General features: G+C 35.6%; 1 protein-coding gene across 6 annotated transcripts in view; it reads right to left on the bottom strand.

Moving 5' to 3' along the window:
• LOC145678349 (uncharacterized) overlaps positions 1 to 22,747 on the bottom strand; it is an 86,068-nt gene extending 63,321 nt beyond the window's left edge. For 2 of the 6 annotated variants that reach the window (XM_081748397.1, XM_081748392.1), the window contains exon 1: positions 22,268 to 22,517. The gene's annotated coding sequence lies outside the window, so the exon portion shown is untranslated. Of the gene's footprint in view, positions 1 to 22,267; positions 22,518 to 22,605 lie in introns of those variants that run through there. The other 4 variants (XM_081748390.1, XM_081748395.1, XM_081748391.1 and 1 more) reach the window with 4 other exon arrangements.
• Positions 22,748 to 23,637: the final 890 nt, after the last annotated feature.

Below are 23,637 nucleotides of genomic sequence, written 5' to 3' on the forward strand. Positions count from 1 at the left end.
ATAATTGAATTAACCACTTTCTATTATTGAACAAATTTGTGTTATTGCAGCCTCTCTTCGATAATAACTTATTTTAACAATCAGTTAATATGAAAAGATAATAAATATATTGACAGACTAAAAGGAATGAAAATCTTTATACCATAGAAAAGAATATACATTTACATACAATACATGTTTCTATACTAGTGAGCAAGGCACTAAATTTTTGCAATAATTTCCTAACTCTTTTAATTAATACAGCATTCTCATCTTTCTCCGTTCTTGTAATTGTTCTATCCAGAGCTATATTTACTTTTAACTTACAACTTTTTCAGTTCATTTTTTTTTTCCCAAATCCCAAATTAATTCAGATACGAATATACTCCTTGTATTAACTTCGATATGCATTTTGATAATGAATTATTCTTTCCTTCATAAACAGACTGCACATATTTCTAATTCTCCAGTATTTTCGACCTTCAGAATACATTGACTTTTAATAAATACACTTAAGCGCTAAAACTCATGGAATAACAGTAAGGAACTAATTGACCTCACGGGAACATCGTGAGGTCAGTTGCAGTGTTGTTGGTTTTTTGCACTTTTGTAGTGCAATGAATGTCGTGTACTATGGTAATGGCAACCCTAAGGAAATTATTGGCGTTTGAACACGCGATGATAGTTCGGGTTAGACGAATGGGAAATCGTCTGGACACTGAACTTTTCTCGCTCCACAGTGTCACGGGTGGTCCGGTGGCATTGTATTGGAGGCATTACGTGCAACCAAGGACAACACAGTGGCTGCCAATATGTTCTGAATGACCGCGACCGGCAACGCCTGAGATAACTCGTCCGGGGAAACAGACAAGCAACGATGCGTTTACTGACATCATAAATTATTGCAGGACGTTAAAGCAACCTGTCTCAGAAGTCAGTGAAGTGTAATCTGGTCTCCACGGGGTATAGCAGCTGCAGACCGATAAGAGCGCTGCAAGTAACCGCTGACTATCGGCAGCAGCTATTCGTGTGGGCTCGGAAACACGTGGATTTGACCTTAGATGCGTTGAAATATGTAGTGTGGTCTGATGAGTCACATTTTCAGTTGATACGTCGGGTGAAACCAAACTCCACGAGATCATGAACCAAAGTTGTCAGCAAAAATTCTCCAAGCTGGTGGTGGCTCCGTAATGGCTTGGAGCGTGTTTACATAGTATGGTTTGGGTTCTCTGGTCCGTTTGAACCGGACATCGACCAGCTATCGCTATGTTCAGCTGCTTTGTGACTATCTCCATCACTTTATGGACTTTCTGTACCCTGTCCACTTTTTTTTTTTTTTTTAAGGATGACAATGCACTACGTCACTGGGTTGCAACGGTGCGCGACTGATTCGAGGTAAGTTCTGGACACTTCCAACGCACGATTTGGCCGTTTAAATCAAAATGAACCCCAACGAACATATGCAGGATATCATCGAATGGGCCATTCGTGCCCAGGATCCTATACCTGAACAATAATCGAATTGCGGACGGTAATCAAGGCTGAATGGCTGCACATCTCTCCAACAGTCTACTAGCGACTTGTCGCTTCCCCGTCACGATGAATTGCTGTACTTTGCCGTGCTCGAGATCTCATATGTTATTAGGTAAGTATCCCATTACTTTTGGCACTTAAATATAATTTGACTTATTAAACAAAAATCGCCGTATTCCAAAGAGAACTAATTATTACTAACAAGAATTTTAGGAATGATCCAAAAAATGGATCAGAAGATTGTGATCTTGGCCAAGAATTTTAGGAATTATCAAAAACATGCATCGAAAGATTGCGATCTTGGCCAATAATTAGTTTTTGGATCAGGGACCACAGCATTTTTGAACGGCCTCTAAGACGAGTTTTTGTATTTTTTTTCGGAATAAGCACATCACTCTGAGTTAAGCGATAGTTCGGGTTTGGCTATACTATATACAGTTCTCGAGATAAGGCTTACAAGAAAATTTTTGATTGAATTAAATATATTGGATTTTTTTGGATCAGGGCCCACAAAATTTTTGAACGGTCCCTAATTCGAATTTTCGTATTTTTTACGGAGTAAGCACATCATACTGAGTTAAGTGATAGTTTGGGTTTGGTTACACTATATGTAGTTCTCCAGACATAAAGCCTACAAGAAAATTTTTGCCTGAAATATATTGGATCTTTTGATCCAGAAATAAACGAATTTCTGTTCAGTTGTTTCGGTAACTAAATTATATTTTACACTCAATAGCTTTTCTCGGGTAAGTAGTCAACTGAGATGTATTATTAGCGAAGACAAAGCGAAAGCTAGAGAGATTGTTTTATTTCCAACAGATGTTTATATCACGTGAAGAGAGATTAGGATTAGGAATTAGAATTTTGGGTTTTCGGCATCAATGGCCATGTTGGCCCGTTACGTATGAGGAGGAAAGGATTGGGGAAGGAAGGAAGAGGCCCGGCTATGTTAGGTACCATCCCGGCATTTGCCTGCTGTGAATGAGGAAAACCCAGGAAAACCTCACTCAGGATAGGTGGTCTGAAAAAGCTTTTACACCTTCGACCGAGTGTCCTCACTGGGAATTGAACCTGGGACCATTCACATCAAAGACGAGAGCAGATAAAGACTAATAAAGTGTTGCTAACCAGCCTACGGAGTTTACGTCAAAATACTATAATTGATATAATCCTGTTTAGATTATTGCGCACGAATTACTTTTTATATTCGCCAAATAATAAAAGTCAGAACTCATCATTCGTTCGTTGGAAGTATTCAAAACTACATGTCAAGTTGAAGCGTAACTAGTTCAAATCGCTCGTCATCGCTCAAGCGAATATTTCCAAAAACAAATAAAAATATTCGGAAAGCAGAAACGTAGTGAACTAGTCAATACGATTTTGCGTGTGATACCGTTACCACAACTCATATATCTGCTTTCGATTTGCAACTGTATATAGATTTAGCATCTTTTGCGGGTTCTGTAAATAGCGGCATACCAAAAACAGATAAGTGAATTGTGGTAAAGATATCACATGCAAAATCATATTGTCTAGTTCACTACGTTTCTGCTTTTCGAATATTTTTATTTGTTTTAAAGATATTACAGAAAAACTCTGAAATTAGCGATAGTTTAATTTCGCTGTAGTGAAGACCCTTAACTGGAATCTTCAGCAAAATGTATGGAGGGTAAAAGCGTACCTAATCACATATATGTAGGAATTCATTAAACCGCAGAGCGCTAATCGTACATGGTGCGTTCGGCGGCTTTGTAGCTGCCAGTATCTTGAGCACTGGCACACATCCTACATTTTGCAAGAAGTATCTATAATTCGAATCCAGTCTTTGTCCAACTGTCCTCTGTCTAAGTTTAATTGCACGCGCTTTATTATCCTTTCAATATTACTATTGGACTTACATCAGTTTAGTCTTCTTTGTAATAAATTTTATTATATTTTAAGTATTGTGAACTTCCCGAGGTTGTTTAGTCCTTTCTTACGTCTTTCAAATGCTTCTTAATTCTAGTAGCGATATTTGTTGTGATACCTACCTATATCTCATCATGCGAGTTGAAAACATGTTAATACTTCACCAATACATTCTATCTTTTAATGAGATTTCATACTTAGGACTAGATATCTTTCTACAAATAGTTCTTGAACATACAGGTTAACGAGTTACGCTTAAAATCGAGACTTATTATTGGGTATTTCGAGTAAACTGATGATGAGTACTGTTTTTTTATTTTGGTGAAAACACATGGAAGCAAACGGAAGCCAACCGACCAGCCAGTATAAATTACTGAAAACTCATACCAATGTTCCGTTATATATATATAAAACTGTCACTACAATTTCATTTGGCTAAGCATCCGACATCATTATTTCAACCACTGGTAAAGAAACGTGAACATCACGTGGAAACCTCGGCTGAATTCATGAACGCCTTAAGGATATCCAGAGTTTCAACTCCGATGTCGTTTCGATGTTTCCCGGAGTTCTTCTACAGATACATTGAATCTAGTTATATCGCTTCTCCTCAGCCATACTAGAACACACAGTTTCTTTACGGAGAATAATACTATGAACAAACAGACGGAGTAACTATGGGCTCATCTCGATCAACAGCTCTTGTTAACTTCTTCATGGAACACTTCGGGCATTGGATGGCACACCATTCCCACCTATCTAGTTCTACACATATGTAGACGAGGTATTCATCATGTGATTTCATGAATGAGAAAACTTTAATAGCTTTTTCACCTCAACAGTTACCATCGTAGTATAAAGTTCAGTTTTGAAGTAGAAATGAAAGAACATGTTTCTGGACATCTACATTATACGCAAATCAAACAGAACTCTCGGTCAGATGTATATATAGAAAATAGAAAGTCTTCATCACAATACATACACTATGTGATCAAAAGTATCCGGACACCCCGAAAACATATGTTTTTCATATTAGGTGCATTGTGCTGCCACCTACTGCCAGGTCTCATTATCAGCGACCTCAGTAATCATTAGACATCGTGAGAAAGCAAAATGGGGCGCTCCGCGGAACTCACGGACTTCGAACGTGGTCAGGTGCTTGGGTGTCACTTGTGTCAAAAGTCTGTATGGTTTCCACACTCCTAAACATCCCTAGGTCCACTGTGTCTGATGTGATAGTGAAGTGGAAACGTGAAGGGACACATACAGCACAAAAGCGTACAGACCGACCTCGTCTGTTGACTGACAGAGACCGTCGACAGTTGAAGAGGGTCGTAAAGTGTAATAGATAGACATCTATCCAGACCATCACACAGGAATTCCAAACTGCATTAGGATCCACTCCAAGAACTATGACAGTTATGCGTGAGGTGAGAAAACTTGGATTTCATGGTCGAGCGGCTGCTCATAAGTCACATATCACGCAGGTAAATGCCAAACGACGCCTCGCTTGGTGTAAGAAGCGTAAACATTGGACGATTGAACAGTGGAAAAACGTTTGTGGAGTGACGAATCACGGTACACAATGTGGCGATCCGATGGCAGGGTGTGGACATTGCGAATGCCCGGTGAACGTCATCTGTCAGCCTGTGTAGTGCCAACAGTAAAATCCGGAGGTGGTGGTGTTCTTGGAGGGGGCTTGCACCCCTTACTGTTTTGCGTGACACTCTCACAGCGCAGGCCTACATTGATGTTTTAAGCACCTTGTTGCTTCCCACTGTTGAAGATCAATTCGGGGATGGCGATTGCATCTTTCAACACGATCGAGCACCTGTTCATACTGCATTGTGGCGGAGTGGTTACACGACCATAACATCTCTGTAATGGACTGCCCTGCACAGAGTCCTGACTTGAATTCTAAAGAACACCTTTGGGATTTTTTGGAACGCTGACTTCGTGTCAGGCCTCAACCGACCTACATCGATACCTCTCCTCAGTTCTGCACTCTGTGAAGAATGGATTGCCATTCCCTAAGAAACCTTCCAATACCTGATTGAAAGTATGCCTGTGAGAGTGGAAGCTGTCATCAAGGCTAAGGGTGGGCCAACACCATATTGAATTCCAGTAGTACCGATGGAGAGCGCCACGAACTTGTAAGTCATTTTCAGCCAGGTGTCCGGATACTTCTGATCACATAGTGTATACTTTACTGCAGTCAGCACGTTATTAGATCGGACAATAGCAATACTGGATAAACAACATTTCACCATACGGTAACTGAATAGCAAGGCAATCATCACAAAGATTCTTAGACAAATGCTTTTATGGCAAGTAAAGAGCGACTAGATTCTGACAAAAGGTTTTTCACCGAAGGTGATACAAAGATAAGTAGACGAGGCTTTTACATAGACCACGGATCAGACAATGCCAGATTTAACTCTGATGTATCCACTCTAATTCCTCAAGCTTTCTGAATTTCTCTCTAAATTATTATTATTAGTTTTATGCGAAACATTCACTTCATTAATATTTCGGGTGTCTCTTTTAATATTTTGACAGATCAGACAAGATTTTCAACACTGGAATTCCCGATTATACATTTAACTTTCTGATAATACTATTTTCAGTGTTTATTATATAAGCTTTTCACATGAGCAGATGCATTGGTGCAACTCCACTTTTTGGACATAATCTATTAGATGTTTCTTCCACATTTCTACCAGTTTACATATTAAATAACGTATTTTACTCTTGCGTAATTTTGTATTTGGTATTTTAATGTTATCGGATCCAAGTTGTTTTATCCTTCTCTTTTTCAGATAGCTGCTTTAAGAGAAATCAGCTGACCATGGTTTTCTTTCAATAACCATTGCTTTTCCCGATATCCATCAAATATATTCATCTTTCCCTGAACATATCTCTATTAGGGCTTGAATATATATCCACTTAGGATGAGGACCGCCATAAATTGGAAACCCATTGGATAACATCGGAAGGAATTTGTAAATTCATTCCTTTATTCATGATCGATTCTAACATCAAACAGTGAGAATAATTAGGAAGTTACAAATAAAATATACACTACATTGCAACAAAATCGAATAACTTTTATGGATTATCATTCACGATATTTTTTGAAAACGGCAAAGACAATAATTTACTTCCTATTCTTGACTGATCCAACTTAAAGCTTAAGGATAATTCGGAAGTTTCAAAGAAAGAAAATACAACATGAAGTATAGATTCACGCCTCATTCTTGATCGATTTCAATTCTACGCAGTAAAAATGGCTGTGAAGACTCAAAAAAACATATTGAATCAAAATTGATAATTTTCACGGAAGTTATTTGGATAAATTATTTTCCTATTATATTATGTATAGGAATATTATGTGTTGCAACTTTTATAGGAATATTACGTGTTGCAACTTTTATCACACACTAAGGAAAATGTCAACTTACAACATAGCATTGATTTTACCTCTTTGATAACAATAGATTTCAACGCGAAACAACAGGATTCTTTCTAATCCTGTAGGAAAGAATTTGCCGAGTTTAATTACGATCGGACAACACATAAAGAGTGACGACTGGACCGAGACTCGAACCAGGACTCTCCGACACACCGTGCCGATGCGTTAACCACTATGCGTAGTAGTTAGCGCATCGGCACAGTATGCCGGAGATCCCGGGTTCGAGTCTCAATCCAATCAGTCACTTTTTCACACTGTGTTATAAAATTCACATCTACAGAGGAACCGGTGTTGTAAAATAAATTGGTTGTTTTCTCCTTTCATTAGTATATAAGATCGGATAAATTTAACAGAACTTATCCTGGATATATATATATTTGCTTATGGAACCCGGAGGTTCAATACCGCATTCAAAAACAAAAGCTCTTCACTAACTTCTATCCTTAGCCAACTGGATCGTTTCTATTTTGTATTCCTATTTCTCCTACATCCATCTTAATAGTGTTCTCCCAGTCCTCCCATCTGCGCCTAGGTCTTCCTAATTGTCGTTTTCCGATTGGTCTTCCAGTTGACTTTGAAAGCGTTCCTACTTTCTGGATACATGACCTGCCCACCTGAGCCTCCTAGACTTGATGACCCTAACAATGTTTGGTAAACCGTATAAATCATGTGGTTCCTCGTTATGAAGTTTCCACCATTCCCCTTTCTCTTTGGTCCGAATATTCGTCTCAGGATCTTGTTCTCACATACTTTCAATCTATGTTCTTCCTTCCGAGTAAGCGACCATGTTTCGCAACCATATAGAACAACAGACATGATTATCGTTTTATATATTTTAAGCTTTAAATTCCTCGACAGAATTCGCGACAACAAGAGATTTTGAATTGAATAATAACACGAATTTCCTGATTTTAGTCGACATTTAATTTCTTCGTAAATATGGTATTCGTCTGTTAATATTGATCTTAGATATTTGAAAGTATCCACTTTATCAAAAGTATTATTCGATATTTTAACGCATCCATAATTTGCCGTATTCTGATCACGACGAACTTTCATGTATTTAGTTTAATCTGTATTTACTTCTAAACCCATGTCCCTGCAAGCGTTTAATAAGGCCTCTGCATTTCTTTCTATTATTCTCCTATCATCTCCCATGAAATTTACATCAGCAGCATATGCCATAATCTGGTGAACTCTATTCAACTCTAGGCCCTGGTTGCTATCTTTGATTTTCCTTATAGCGTATTCCAGAACAACGTTGAATAATAATGGCGACAACGTATCTCCTTGTTTCAGACCATTCTCGACGTGAAAGCTCGTGGATAAAAATTTTCCTACCCGGGCTTTACTTTGACATTCATTTAAACATATCTTAATTAATCTACTTAGCTTTTCCGGTATTCCAAATTCTGAAGGAATGTTGTACAATGCTTCTCTCCTAACCGAGTCGTAAGCTTTTCTAAAATCAATAAACAGTTGATGTACCGGGGTATTGTATTCCCACTTCTTTTCGAGTATTTGTCGAATGATAAATTTTTGGTCGATAGTTGATCGATTTCGTCTAAATCCGCATTGATAATCTTCAATAATTTCATCCGCGTATGGGGTCAATCTTGCTAACAGAATGTTTGAGAGGATTTTATAGGACGTTCACATAAGAGAAATGCCTCGATAACTATTACAGTCAGTTTTGTCCCCTTTCTTGTGAATTGGAACAATGATTGGTTCTTTCCACTCTTGTGGCAATTCTTCCTTGTTCCAGATAAGGAGAATGAGTTTGTGTATCTTGTTCCACGATTTTTCGTCTCTAGCTAAAATTAACTCAGCCGGAATTTCATCTACACTCGGAGATTTGTGTTTCTTTAATTTCTTTATAGCGACTTCTATTCAGTTAGGTTCTGGAATATACGATTCTGCGTTGTTTATTTCCCTTTCACCACGCACATTAGTTTTTGGCTGCTTGTTACGCAACTCGTCAACGAAATCTTTCCATCTATTTAAGATGCTATCTGTGTCAGTGAGAACTGTTCTACCAGCTTTCTTTAATATATATGCACGAGGTTTATAGGCTTTCTTAAGTTCGTTGATCCCCTTATACATGTCCCGAATGTTTTTATTTTCACTATTATCTTCAAGTTCCTTAATTTTAGCTTTCAAAACAGTGCGTTTCTTTGTTCTAAAAGTTTTGGAAGTTTCCCGTCTAATGTCTACGAAATTTTGTGTAGTTATTTCATTCGGATTTTGTAGCCAATATAATTTTGCCTCTTTTCTCTTCTCCGCTAGTTGAATGCATTCCTGGTCGTGCCATGGTTTGTTTGTACGTATTTCCGCGTGTCTTAATTTTTCTTTTGCTGAAATTTTAATGCTATCTGTAATTTCAATCCAAGCACCCTCAAAACTAGTGAATCCGAATCTTCGAAAATCGAGAATCTATTCGAAACTTCAATTTGGTATTCCTCTCTTACCTGATTCTCAGAAACGTGCAAGGTATTTAAAAGTTTTATATATATATATATATACCAATTTCATATAAATCATGCTATGCAGGATAAGGCAAAAGTCCGGCAGAAAACTTTTAATGGTGTAACTAAGGATGATGATACGTGGATATGAGAAACAGGGAGTGAAGGCAAGCTACATAGAAGTAGTGTGCATCATCATTGCAGTCATCTTGGATTTAGCTGCAAGGTTTCAAATGGGAAAAGGGACATGAAGCATATTTCTGGGACGAATTTTTACTACTGAGTATGAATACACAATTATATTTCATTTACTGACATTTGTCGAAGGTCTGCTCTGCTCTATGTGACGCCTGGCACGTACAACACTTAACGTAGCACGTTTCTGTCAATTGCTTCACCTTATATATCTATTAGATTCTAAACTCCTATTTTAGTAAGAATTCAGTTAAATGCTAAATGCTACATAGCGAAATTGCATGATTTTTCTACGCCATGTAACAGCCAGGATTCAAACTTTCATTTGTAGTGATACTTTCATCACATGTTTAACACTACATGTTCAGAAGAAATATATAAGAAAGAAATGGGCTTGCGAACGTTATTTATGCTTTCAGATCTCTCATCGTTCGACACTTTTGCACAGTAGCACTAGACAAATACATTTACAGGAAAGATGATGATAATTTGTCCCTGTGATGTATTTATAATACTTTCTAACATAAAAGGTGGCACCTTTCTCTCTGCTACATACGTACTTGTCTTCTTTAGTATACGTAGATAGATTCTACTTGGTAACGAGAAATCCACATTCTCGCGAATAGTACGTCGCATAACTGCGGCAGTTGAGATGCCAAACTCTATTTCATAAACAATACTGAATTATACGAAAAGATGTTTTTATACTGGTGATTTCAAAAATATTATATATACACAGGGTATTTTAAAAGAACACCGACGAAGATATAAAAAGCAAGAGACCCGAGAAACCTTGTTCTCATGGCCTGGGATCAAATCAAGAACTCTTCGTACCAGAAATATCATTATCTACCCCTATAAATGTTAAAATAGGATTCGACGTTGAACATTCAGCAACGAACACAAAGCAGCACTACCGATTACAGTGCGTGACAAGTACTTAATTTCATTAGTCCTTTTATTAGTCTCATGTATTATCTTGGGAAAAGTGTTCACTTCGTTGGTAAAGTTGTAAGTATCAAAGCCCAACTAAATTGACAGATGAAACCATTCGAATTGTATACATTGTATATTAGAACAAATTTAATGGCTTTATTTATTCCTTAAGTCTTAGGCACTGTACAGTAAAAACTTGAATATTTTCTCAACATCATAAAGCTTGAGAAGTAACTCCAAAATACTTTCCCGATATAAATTTCGTAACCTTTTTTTCTAACGACAGCTTTATTTTTTTAGCAATAATGTAACATTTCAATTAGTGGTTGTGGTCTCGAGACATTACGCGTTCTTTACTGTTGCTATCATAACCAAATATACTTACTATTCTATGGGAATTCTAACCGATCTGTACACTAGCAATCCAACTTCAAGTAATAAATAAATAAATAAATAAATAAATAAATAAATAAATAAATAAATAAAGTATAGAGTTTGAATAGGACGACAGAATTAATTCCTAGATGCCGAGGTTAACATATGCTGTTAAATGAGTACTTTTCATATAAAACAATTTATTCCACGCATGAATTTTAAATCACCAATCATAATATCGGAAAGGGTTGTAACGTCATTTAAATTCACATCTAGTACAGCGTTGTGTTGAAATCGGATTATGTATATTTCCTGCGTCTCAGAGTTACAGGAAACGACTATTACTGCTTCTCTTTTGTTTGCTTGTTTATTCATCGGTAGCTCAACCAAGAGCAGATCTTTTAATAGTCAAGGTGGTAAAAATCACAGCGATTGGTACGGCGGCTTTGGCATTAGTTCCAGGTGTGATCTAACGGACTTTAACGGATCTTTCGCAGATTAAAATGTGGTTACTGAGATAAAATCCCGCCTCCCATTCGCATCTCCGGGAGGGGAATGTCTTAGGAAGTACTGTGGAACAAGAGGGTAAGAGTGTGGGAAAGATCGTCGGAAGACGGGAAACAAGCAAGGACAAGAGGTTTAGGATAGGGACATGGAACACACAGGTATTTAAATTTTTAGAAAGAAATAAAACAAACAAACAAAAAAAAATCTTGATATAAGTTCGTGTAATTAGATAGGAAGGTAATGGTGAATAGAGATTGGATTGAATTTAAGTTTAGCGTCCCTTCCAGCAACGAGGCTATATCAGATTTGGACCTACAGCTTAACGAAGGATTCGAATCACATGAGTTCCCCAGAGAATTGAACCCGGGTCTTCCACGCCAAAGGCCATCCACATAGCTACGAGGGAGTTTTGGCAAATTGAGAAGCGAAGGATATAGAATGTTTTACTCACGCCAAATGAAAATAGAGGCCGTGATGGTGTTGGGATAATTCTGGGTAAGCGCCTAAAGCAGAAGGTAGTGAACGTAGAACTTCTTGATGACAGAAATATGATAGAATAGAGAAAAAAATCTAGTAGTGATACGGACATACGCACCGACCCCTTCAAAAACAACTTAAAAAGTAGAGGAAAATTATAATAAAATATAAGCCTTAATAGACGACCGAAGATATCAAACAGACTATGTTATGATTCAGGACAAGTATCAGAATGGCTTGGAAGAACGCGAAGATCATTCCTGGGGCCGACATTTTCTCTGATCATAAGCTTGTGCTGGCGGAAGTAGATATTAAACTTTAAAATGTAGACAGAAGAAAAGTAGGCAAAAGGAAGCTAAATACTGAAAAGTTAAAAAGAGGTACGAAATTTTTTCATACAAAACTTCAAAGAAAAGTACTCAAACTAGGAAAGGATAAATGAACGTACTAACGGGTGGTGGAACATATTATATGACGAAGTAGTAGTAAGTTACAGCGAACAGAAAACGGCTAAGAAACCATAGGTTACAGAAGAGATGTTGCAGAAAATGCGAGAAAGGAGGGGATGGAAACAGGTTAATACAAAATAAAGTAAAATGATGTGGTTATGTCTTTTAGGATAAACGAGAAGCGCGATGAATAATTACGAAATTATTTTGTTGTGCTTCCCCACCGGGAATAGAATCAGGGACCACAAGCAGCTAACTACTAGACCTGCAGGAAGGACTTTGAAGGGAAACGGATAGAACAATGAAACAGTTCTACAAAAGAAAAAGTGACTACATGAAAGAATTAGAAAAAGTTTGGAAATATGAGGAAATGTACAAAGAGGTGAAATGTATAAAACTGTGGAGGAAACACGGAGGTATTACGATGGCAGTGGAAAATATGAATGAGAAGGTAGTCAGCAAGAGCAAAGTCTTACAAAATAGGAAAGAATATGTCAAGGACCTTTACGAGAACAGAGACAGACCGCGTGGTCTAGATGCTGAATCAGGAAATTTAGTTCGCAAGAATGATAAAGGTTTTAATAAGCTTCGGAGTAAGTTTGTAAAAGGTATACCCATAGAAAGGCAACCAGGATAGAAAACATACCAACTGAATTCGTTAAGAACTTGGGAGGTGAGAGCAAGAAAGAATTGACTAGTCCAAGATCTTCTGAAGATGATCGTTAACCGTTGGCAAAGAAATCGAACTCAGAGAAAAGTGGCTATACACCTATTAGTCTCATACAGCATTCAGCGAAACTTATGCTTCAAATACAGAAAAGAAGGTAGTATGGAAGATGTTGAGGAGGAACAGTTCGGGTTTAGGAAAATTAAGGGCACTAGAGATGCAATTGGCTTATTAAGGGTAATTGGTGAGAGGTTTGTAGAAAAAGAGGAGATTAAGTTGTTGTTATTAATTTAGAAAAGGCATTTGACCGCGTGAACTGGGAATTGCTGATGACTTCTAACGGTTGGGTTGCAATGGAAAGGTCGAAGTTTCAGAAACTTTTATATGAGCCAACAAGTAAATCTTAGAATAACAGGAGAAATTACAGAGGTGAGTGCAATTGGAAAAGAAATTCGACAGAGATGATGTCTCTCGTCAACGTTATTTAACATCTATCTAGAAGAGATAGTGAAGAAGGATATTTCGCTGGAATTTAAAATGGCATATCAATCAGAAACTTTTGAGAATATTTGATATTTCTTGGTATAGAGATGAATTTTATGATGTTTATGAAATTAAAGTAGATGGATTTTAATGAACTCTTTTTTGTTATTCTCAATAGGAACGTGATACTGACAAAGCTGCTCCCTGGCTAAGGGGTTAGCGTACGCGCGTTTGGCGTGCGAGACCCGGGTTTGATTCCCGGCGGGGGCTCATGTACTTTAAATTTCACGTTAATTAGCAGATCCCGTCTCATATAGCCTCGTTGTTGAAAGAGACGTTAAACTCAAACTTAATTCAACTCAATGTAACTGATAAACAGGTATAAGCATATGAAAGCTAATTTAATCACACACACACACACAAAAAAAAAACTGAGTATTTGCTAATGCACGCTATAGGATATATATTACTAAATTAAAAGCAAGTACTAACTTTGTTATCTCCGTCCCCGAAAAATGCTGTGCTATACTAAATAATTTCAAGTATCTCTGAGGTTCTCATCGGTAACTCTTCTCTCGCTATTACGCTTATTATTGATTATTAATCCACATTGAGAATATTCTTGAACTACCAACATTTGGAATATGAAGAAAAACCCATAAATTTTTGTACAGTTTAACCGAGAGAGGGCTGAAATCATTTAAAATAATACTTTTTTGGGGTACAAAGTTAGTACTTAATTTTAAAACCAAGTAAGTTTTATTTGTCTCCTTGCTGTAATTATGCTTGGAACTGTGACTGTTTAAGTCTGTTTCAACGAAATCACGAAGTAGCAGTGTCACGTGTAAACCATGTGAAGAATTTGTTTTTTTATAGCGTGATATTTTCTCAATTAATATTGAAAACGGAAATGTAGATTTATTCCATATCCGGTTTTAGTAGAGAGAGATTACAGTGGAGGGGAACTATATTTTTGGACGCTTAATCGATTGCAGAAAACCGCTTCTTACTGTCTTGTAGTAGAAATATTCTCTCTTCTGGCTTTAGTAGAAATATTAGAGTGAAGATGCAACATATCCTTGGGACGCTTGATCGACTGAGGAAAACCACTTCTCACTACTTGTCATAGTTTTTACTCTATAGCGAACAATGTTAAAGCAGGAAGTGGTTGATTTCTGTCAATTTCGGTTTTAGTAGTAGAAGTGAAAACGGGGACACTTATTTGATTACAGAAAACAGTTCTCCCTATCTATCACGGTTTTATTCTATGACGATCAATGTTAAAACCGGAAGTGGTTGATTATTGGCACAGTTACAGTTTTTATTTTATAACGATCAACTAAATATAAAAAAGGAAGTAGTTGATTTTTGTCACTTCTGGTTTCAATAGAAAGTTTACATTGAAGATAAAAAGTATATGCTTGGGACACTTCATTTGATTACACGAAACATCTCGCTATCTGCTATCGTTTTCACTCTATAACGATCAACGTTAAAACCGGATATGGTTGAGTTGTCACTTTCGGTTTTAGTAGAAAGATTAGAGTAGAAACGGGATATAGTTTGGGGACACTTATTTGATTACAGAAAACCGCTTCTCGCTATCTATTGCGGTTTTTATTCTATGGCGATCAATGTTAAAACCGGAAGTGGTTGAATTCTGCCACTTCCAGTTTGAATAGAGGTTTAAGAATGAAGATGATGCCTATTCTTAGAAAATTCATTCATAAAACTGGTTTTCTCTATCATTTTTGCTGTATGTAGATCAATATTGAAACTGGAAGTTGTGTGGATTTCAACAACTTCTGGTTTTAGTCGAATTATAGATAGATACGTGATGTATTCTTGAAACGTTTAATCGATTGCAGAAAACGAGGTCTCTCTATCTATTACTTTTTTGCTCTACAATGATCAACGTTAAAACCAGAAATTATTAATTTCTAACACTTCCAGTTTGAATATTGGGTCCAAAAACGAAAATATTTCCTAACTTTTGTCCTTTTACATTCTGACAATGATGGATCAAATAGTTCTCCAGATCTTTTTGTTTCCCGGAAGCACACGGTAAATAAGTATACAAGAGTTTTGGTAAACCGAACTCTTTAAATAGTAGCCAACCCGTATAAAAGCTAAACAAAAGTATATACTGTCAAATAGAAAGTATATTTATTATTCTGTTGTCAGTGAAGTAGCAAATACTCGGTTAACTGCAATTCTGTACACGAACGTTTTAGTATTTGTACACTAACTACGTATTTGGAACATTATATATATATAAAGAACTTTTGGATATTACATGAATAGTAAGATTAAGGATTTCTACATGGGCAGGATATATATTACTTGTAAATTCCGGGTATGAATTATAGTTAGGGAATCTATGACAGTGAGTCCTTTGCGTGAACTAAGAAGAGATGGAGCATAATATCACGTAGAACTTTAGAAACCGGGTAGCAATAAGATTTACTTTTGTGGCCATGAACTATCGGGTTTCTCAAACTGTTGAAGGTTGATTTTTTGAAGTTTAATGTCCCGTTTCAGCACCGAGGTTATACGAGACAGAACCTGCTGTTTAAAGTTGGATGCGAAAAACTACTTCAGTTTGTATCCGAGCCAAGTACCTCACTGAGAATCAAACCAGGAACCATGAGCGTTAGCCACGAAGGCTCAAGCGATATACTGACCATATAGTAAGTGATTCTGTCATACTACAAAGTTCAGGACAGAACACTGAATAAGTTACTTTTGGAACTATGGTACTTACAACTAATTAAGATATCGGCCTTTTCAAAATTCTTCCTGCTTTACATCACTGCCGAAAGTGCAATCAGATCCCCATTAAGACCACAGTTGTTGCCAGCCTCCCCTCCCCCCAATGGCGTTAGTGAAAAAAAAATGGAAAACAAATATAAATTATTACAGAGAAGACATATTTGAAGATCTTTTTCTCTCCTGCCTCCAACCCATTTCTTTCATTTTGTCAAGCGAGGATTGCCTCTTTTTTCTGTATTCAGATAGTGTTGAACGAATAGGGTCAGTATTTTATTTCTGAACTTAAGAATATATGGTTTAGAAATCCTATACAGTATGATATTTTCGGAATTTGTAGTTGAGTTTAAAATGCTTTACTTATTCTGTACTTTTGTCTATTACAATAATTAATACGTATAAATTGTTAGTTGGTATCTCGCACTATTTTGAATTGTTGAAAAATAAACTACTGATTGTAAATAACATAGCAACCAAATTCACGAAGCAATGAAATTAGTAAAATTTACTTATTTCCTGAGCTAAAATGGAACTAAAAAGAGGGCTGTTTTCCTAAATGATAACTGTCGGTAAGTTTTATTCATCACTCATATTTCCTTTTATTGATTTACATGAACGTTTAGAGGGCAATCCGACGTTTAGATGTAGTTAATGAACTTAGACGTTAAATTTGCGTAGCTGTTTGATGGAAGATTTCAATGCATTTTCACACGAATCTTAGTTGTTTCGTATCGTGTTTTGACTGATCAACCGAAAGTGACCCAACAGAACAAAAAGAATCTTGCAGAGGATATATGAACATTTTACCAGTAAGCCACCAAGGCTCATACGAAATACTGTTACATACTTGCTCTTCTATTAGTACTTTATTATCATTATTTTAAACATAGTACCTTCAAATTGTTCTTTCGATTCGAACAATGTACATATTGACTTCTCAATTATGCTATATAGAAGTATTGGGAGTCTTATAGAATGGTAGTCTATTTCTGTCTCTGTCAATAGGTGTCACGGTTAAAACGATAAGATATATCGAGACTTCAGTATCTCAACAAAAGATTCCATCTCATATGTAATCCTCTACTCAAACCGGAAATAGTGGAAATTAAACATTTCCAGATTTTTTTAAAACGTTGATCGCTCTAGAACGAAAACGGTAATAAAAAACGACAAAAGTTTTTCTCTGGAATCGATTCAGTTTCTCTCGAAAAAAATACCATCTTCACCTGCATCTGCCTAATAAACCCGGAAATGACAGATATTTACTACTACTCTCGGTTTCATTATGAATTTCCATAGAGCAAAAACGGTAAGAGACAGTGGGAAGTAAAATTTAGTACAATCGATTAAGCGTCCGAAGAATGTGTGTCGTGTTCGACTTCATCCTTCTAATGCAATCGGAAGTTGAATAAATATACCCCTATTTCCGGTTTGAATATTAATCTTCATACAGCAGAAACGGCAAGAGATTTATTTCTGACATGGTATCAGCGTCCCAAGAATAACTTCCATTTATGATCTTATTCCTGTATTGCAAATGGAAGTTATAGATCTACTACGTCTAGTTTCAGTAATGAGTTCGCATAGTTCGAGATAAAACGAAATTCACTTGTTTATTTTATACGATAAAGATTAGATGTTAGATCAGCCATTGGTGAACTCGGTCTGCACCAATAAATAAGTTTGAATTACACGAACATCACTCAAGCTTTTACACTACAAAAAATACTATCTTGTTTTGTTTAAAGAGTTTTAATGGAAACATCAGTATCAGGACTTTGTTTGTCTCCGTCACGAGAAGACAATGAGCACTGGGAGACACTGCCTACGACATGTTTTCACTTTCTTAATACACTTTCCATTCATACTGCAAATGTATGAAAATACACAAGTTTTGGTTTATAAAAATGAAATAAAATATTTCAATTTAACGTCCTACGCTTATGCTCTTTAGGCTATGATAAGTGAATGATGATGGAATAATAGGTGAAACGAGAAAGTGGGAGGAAACGTGAGTACTCCGAGAAAACCTACAGATACGATGTTGTCCATTTAGCCGGGGATCGAACCAGAGGCTTCACGCACCAGAGGTAAGCGGTCTATCACTGAGCCAACTTGCGAGCCCTGGTTTCAAGTTAATATTTGTTGTCACTGCTTAATTTTCCAGTAGTCAGCACTGCTATCAGCTAAGTGTGGATAAGTTACTTTTGGATAGATTTAGGTTAATAAATATGAAAGACTAGGTCTTTTAAACCTTACGGTATACTTGTAGTTTTCCCTGTTATTAATTAGTATTTACGGTAAACTACATTGCACTACTTCTAAGAACATCTCCACTAATTTAAGTTCTAGGTTTTACATTTTTAACCTAAACTTATCCAAACGAATCTTCCTCACTTCATTGCTAGATATTTTTTATTTTTATTTTTTTTCTTTTATCTAGGAAGAAGGTTACATTTTTAACCTAAACTTATCCAAACGAATCTTCCTCACTCCATTGCTAGATATTTTTTTATTTTTATTTTTTTTCTTTTATCTAGGAAGAAGGTGTTAGATCCCACTACCGAAACTTAAGCAATTGTAGCAAATACCAACTTAGAACCGGAATGCTTGAAATAAAGAAATTTACGTTGTTCAAATATATGCATCCTTTACAAAGTATTAAAGACTATAGAAAGAAACAATATACAGTATTTACTAGTCCATATAAAATGAAAACAGTAGTACTGGGTTTATATACAGGTTTTTCGGAAACGTACGTTACCGTCTTCTTCAGCTCAATAAGAAAAAAAGGAAAATAAGTTCTAAAAAGTGAATCTACAAGGTTATTAAAAGTTTGAAGATTACTTTAGACACAAAAACGTCTTCGTAACACTAAGCAAAAACTGTGACTTGTGTAAGAGCCCACAAAGAAGAAGAAAGTGTAAAATGTTGATTATAGACTACGTACATTCTTTTCTGAATCTATTTTCCTTGTCCTTTTATCCCCGGTTTAATTTACATAAATTTACCTATTTCCTAGAATTTTTTGAACTCTGCTTTCTGAAAAATATCATTACAGCCTGAGAATTTTTTGCTGAAAACAGTGAACTATACCCTTCTCTGAATATTTCATAAATCGGATACTGCTTTTAAACTATAAGTCTATAGAGTAGTCACGAAAGTATATTCAGGATTTTTTTACGATATATACTCGTAATACGGTTCTTTATTTTTCACGAAATAGTAAGTACATCGCTTCCCCGTTTTTTTTTTTCTGTTTCAACCAGTAGATCTTTTCAGAATATAATTATATTATCCACACAGTACAGTGACTAACGCTACTTGAGCATCACGCAACTGTTTCCTAAGTTACTTATATGCATCCTTTTTTTGAATGTCGTGTTTTAAAACAACCTTTTTTTCTTTTTCTATTTTTAAGTAGGATGTTACTAAAGATCTGAAAGAAAGCAACGTATAAGATCTAGAAGTTCAGGAAGGAAAATAGATTGCCAACCTATATCAAGTTAATCCTTACCGAGTATTCGCACTCTTCCAGGTGATATTTAGCCACTAAGCCATGACAATTTATGTACATTGGGACAAAACATTTTCGACTACAATACAACTATTGCACGTTTCAACAGGACCAATCTTTTCAACCACAAAACCTGAGCAAAGAAAAAAAACCTGTTACCCTTACCCTGCTTTTCTACAACGCTTTGTGAAGAAATACTGTATTTGTACCTTCGACTGTATGTTTCTGATACTGCTGTCCATTACAAATTGTTCGAAGTTTTTCGGCTATGGTCTCCTTACAGAGCATTAGATTTCAACGAATTGTGTTGTGCATAATTACTACCAGAGCCAATGGAATATATATTACCAAATAAAATTAGTGCTAATCTCTTCTTTGTACTTCTAAGGAAATAATATCCAATATTTCGCTTACTTTATCCAGTATTCATTATCAAGAAGCATGAGTCTTAAAACATATGCAACAACAAGATCTTCTCATACTTAGTTTCAACTTTAGTAGAAATCTTCATTTATTTTGAGAAAAACGTAAAGTATATTAACCTATTAACGTATTGTATTTTTTTAGAATTTAGTGTAACTGCACTTAACACTAACAAAATTTTACCTCTTACAAATTATTATTCTTTTGCAGGTGACTGCAAGTATTTTAAGCTACTTCTCAACGTATTTTCAGTTTCCCCACACAAATATACTTAGGATACATGCGCACGGAATCCGATTGGATTTCTAGTTCAAGTGGAAAACTGAAGACACGTTGAAAAGTTGATCAAAAAGGTTGTGGTTATCTGCTAAAAATACCCACGGATAATGGATAAAACTCTGTACGCACATAATGTACTTATGCTAAACTTAATTTCAAAAATGACGAAACACAAACACAGGATAGCTCCCAATAAATACAATACGTGACTAAGATAAAATACTTTTTTCTTTTCTTTTTTTAATTGAAAACTTCCAGTGAAGTTGAAGCTTTAAGAATGTGAAGTATCTATTGCTGCATATGTTTTAAGTTTCACGGTTCTTGATAATGGATACTTCATGAAATATCTGATATATTGGATACTATATCCTTAGGAATAAAAGAACAGTGTTTAGTACTAATGGTACTGTATTACTCTCTAAAGAAAATTCTATGTATTATTACGACAACGCTACTATTTCAACCAAAAAGAACGCCAGTTACATTATTTACACGTATTACGTATGCAAAAACTGAATGATGGACTGACATGAAGTTAAACTCCATTATCATTTAGTTTTTTTTTTCTTCTTTGAAATTGAACCTTCACCCCCTTCAACGCTAATGAATAACATCCGTAAAAATTTTCTTGAATGTTTCTAGGTTGAACAAACATTTCCCCTTTCGTCCCTTATTGTATTCAGCTTTTTTAACCTAATTAAAGAGCTTTCAGTACAAGGATCTTACAAATCATTACGATGTTCAGTGTGAATACGAAAGTACACACAGGAAGGTTATCTAGCATTCAAAGCAAATCGATAAAACTTTCAAGGGATAAAAATACGTTTCTGTATAATTAAATGTAATTATACTGCTTGTGTATTAGTAGTATAACGGATACGTTACTGTAGTAAATTGTGCCTTGTACCTACGGGGGTAAAGCATAGGTTTAGCATGGTTTTGTCTTAATGTGTATATTTTCATGAGAGTCAAAAGGTGAACCTTCACAATGGTGTGCGTATTAAGCCTACTTGAATTGAAAGTAAGTTTGAACTTTTCATTTTAATGACTTTACTTGTCCAAACTGTTTCGTCTAACTAATTTCTGACGCATTCAAGTTGAGGATCAACTTCGGAACTTACCACATACAGTATTACTGTAATACGCTGTTGTTACGTGTTTCAATAATACTGTACATGTACAACTTTTGCTTTTGGCTAAAAGTGGTGTCATACAAGAGGAAAAATAGTTACTTGCAAAAATATTAGTATTACTGTATGTTTAAAATGTAAGAAATAAAGGCTATGAAAAAGGTATTTTTCAAAATTATGCAGGAAAAATGTATTCAGAAGTTAACATAGAAAAACTTACTCTTAGTACCGGCTTGTGTTTATGGAAAAAGAATACAACTTTTGTGTAAAAGAGTGTCAAGTAAATTAATAAGTACTATGTTAAATGAATTACTACGAGAGTAACTATGCTATTAGTTTTGCTGATTATGATAATTTCTTACAAGAATTAAGTACTGAAAGGTAGTGCCAATGGCCTTGGAAAAACAACTGATAAACTTTACAATACACACTCCAACTGCGCATTTGTGAGTAGGACTGCTTCAAAAGGGTACAGCAGAGTAGGGTAAAGTAGGATCGAGTAAGCTTAGGGTTAGGGGAATTTGGACCCATTTTGTTAAAACGAATCGAGTGTAATTTCTCGTGTCTGTGTAAGGATATCAACAGAAGATGACATTATACAGTTTACCTCAAAAAAATTCCTGATTATTAATATTTAATGAATGACATAGAAACTTTTGAATGTACCTTGTTAGTAGTAAACCTTTGTTGAAATATACAGTACCTGGGAAAATAATGAACCATTTCATGCAGTTACCTTAGGATGAATACCGGCACTTAAGCTACCAACAGAATAACAATAACCTGGGTAGGATATGACTGATAGATGTGATTAAACAGAACCTAGGTAAGTTATGGAAAATTTTGCTGCATAAAGATGAACCTTATTTTCCTTTAGTATTGATAATGTTGTACACTATGATGTTGAAATATGTTGCTATACAAAACACATGCGGTGTATCTACTGAACTGACTAGAGTGGTGTGTTCTACCCGAAAGCACCAACATACCATACCTGCTAAACTAATGTTACATACACTGTACACTATCAGTTGAAACTACCTTTACCTAGAGAGGAAGCCAACAGTTACTTTAAAAGAAAACAGGCGCCATTATATCTACAACAGCTGATTGTTCAAAATACCAGTAGCTATTTTGCTAACCCTTTCTGGCATTTTCTTTACCCACAATGCTACGTATCTATTGCGGTTAAATTCAAGTGTAGCCAGAATATATGCAGTATTACCATAAGTAAGTGCACAAAGAGGTAATTGCATATAATTTGTCGTGTTATAAGCTGATAAGTTGACATGTATAAAGTATAGATTAAGATTAAATAGAATAATTAATACAATGCTGAAAGTTGCGAGAAATTTATTCTTAATATTATTACATATCAGTTTTTCTAAAGCGTAATAAATAAATAAATAAAAACAATTTGTCATGTACAGTGAAAATATTATACAGGGTGTCCAAAAATTTAACAACCCTGACTTTAACAGACAGTAACGTTAGAATTAGGCACAATCAAAAATTTAAGTGTAACATTTATTTACCTGTAATTTTGTAGACGCCTTTCAAACAATGGAAGAAGATGCGGGTTTATTTTAGGATGGTAAAAAATAAAAAAAAATATGTTTCAAAGTTTATTATTGTACATAAAAGAGAATTGTATAAAACACATACAAATTTTATTCGCTTGAAGCCTGCACATGTATACATTTATTTTATGCATTCCCAAAGATAATAACTATAATTAGGTAATTTTTGATTTAATTGCTTTCCTTGGAGTGATGTATGCAAAGGGTGTTACTGGGTTTAATCCCTTTTCAACAATACATTATGAATATATGCATCTATACTGGTATGAACTTGGATCCTTGATGACATTCTACATACAACACTAATTTCTAGTAATTAAAAAAATAGTATTCAAGTAGTGACATTATACTTCTTAGCTTCATTAGCTTCGGTACACATTAAATTTACAATGTAGGCCTATAAAATCACAATTAATTGTTTTCTTTTTATGTGATAAGCTAGGCTAAATTAAGCTTGAGCCTTTGTGCTTAGCTTCCAAAACAATCCTCACTT

Source organism: Thermobia domestica, chromosome 2 (assembly GCF_964235325.1).
Source record: "Thermobia domestica chromosome 2, izTheDome1.hap1.1, whole genome shotgun sequence".
Lineage (NCBI taxonomy): Eukaryota > Metazoa > Arthropoda > Insecta > Zygentoma > Lepismatidae > Thermobia > Thermobia domestica.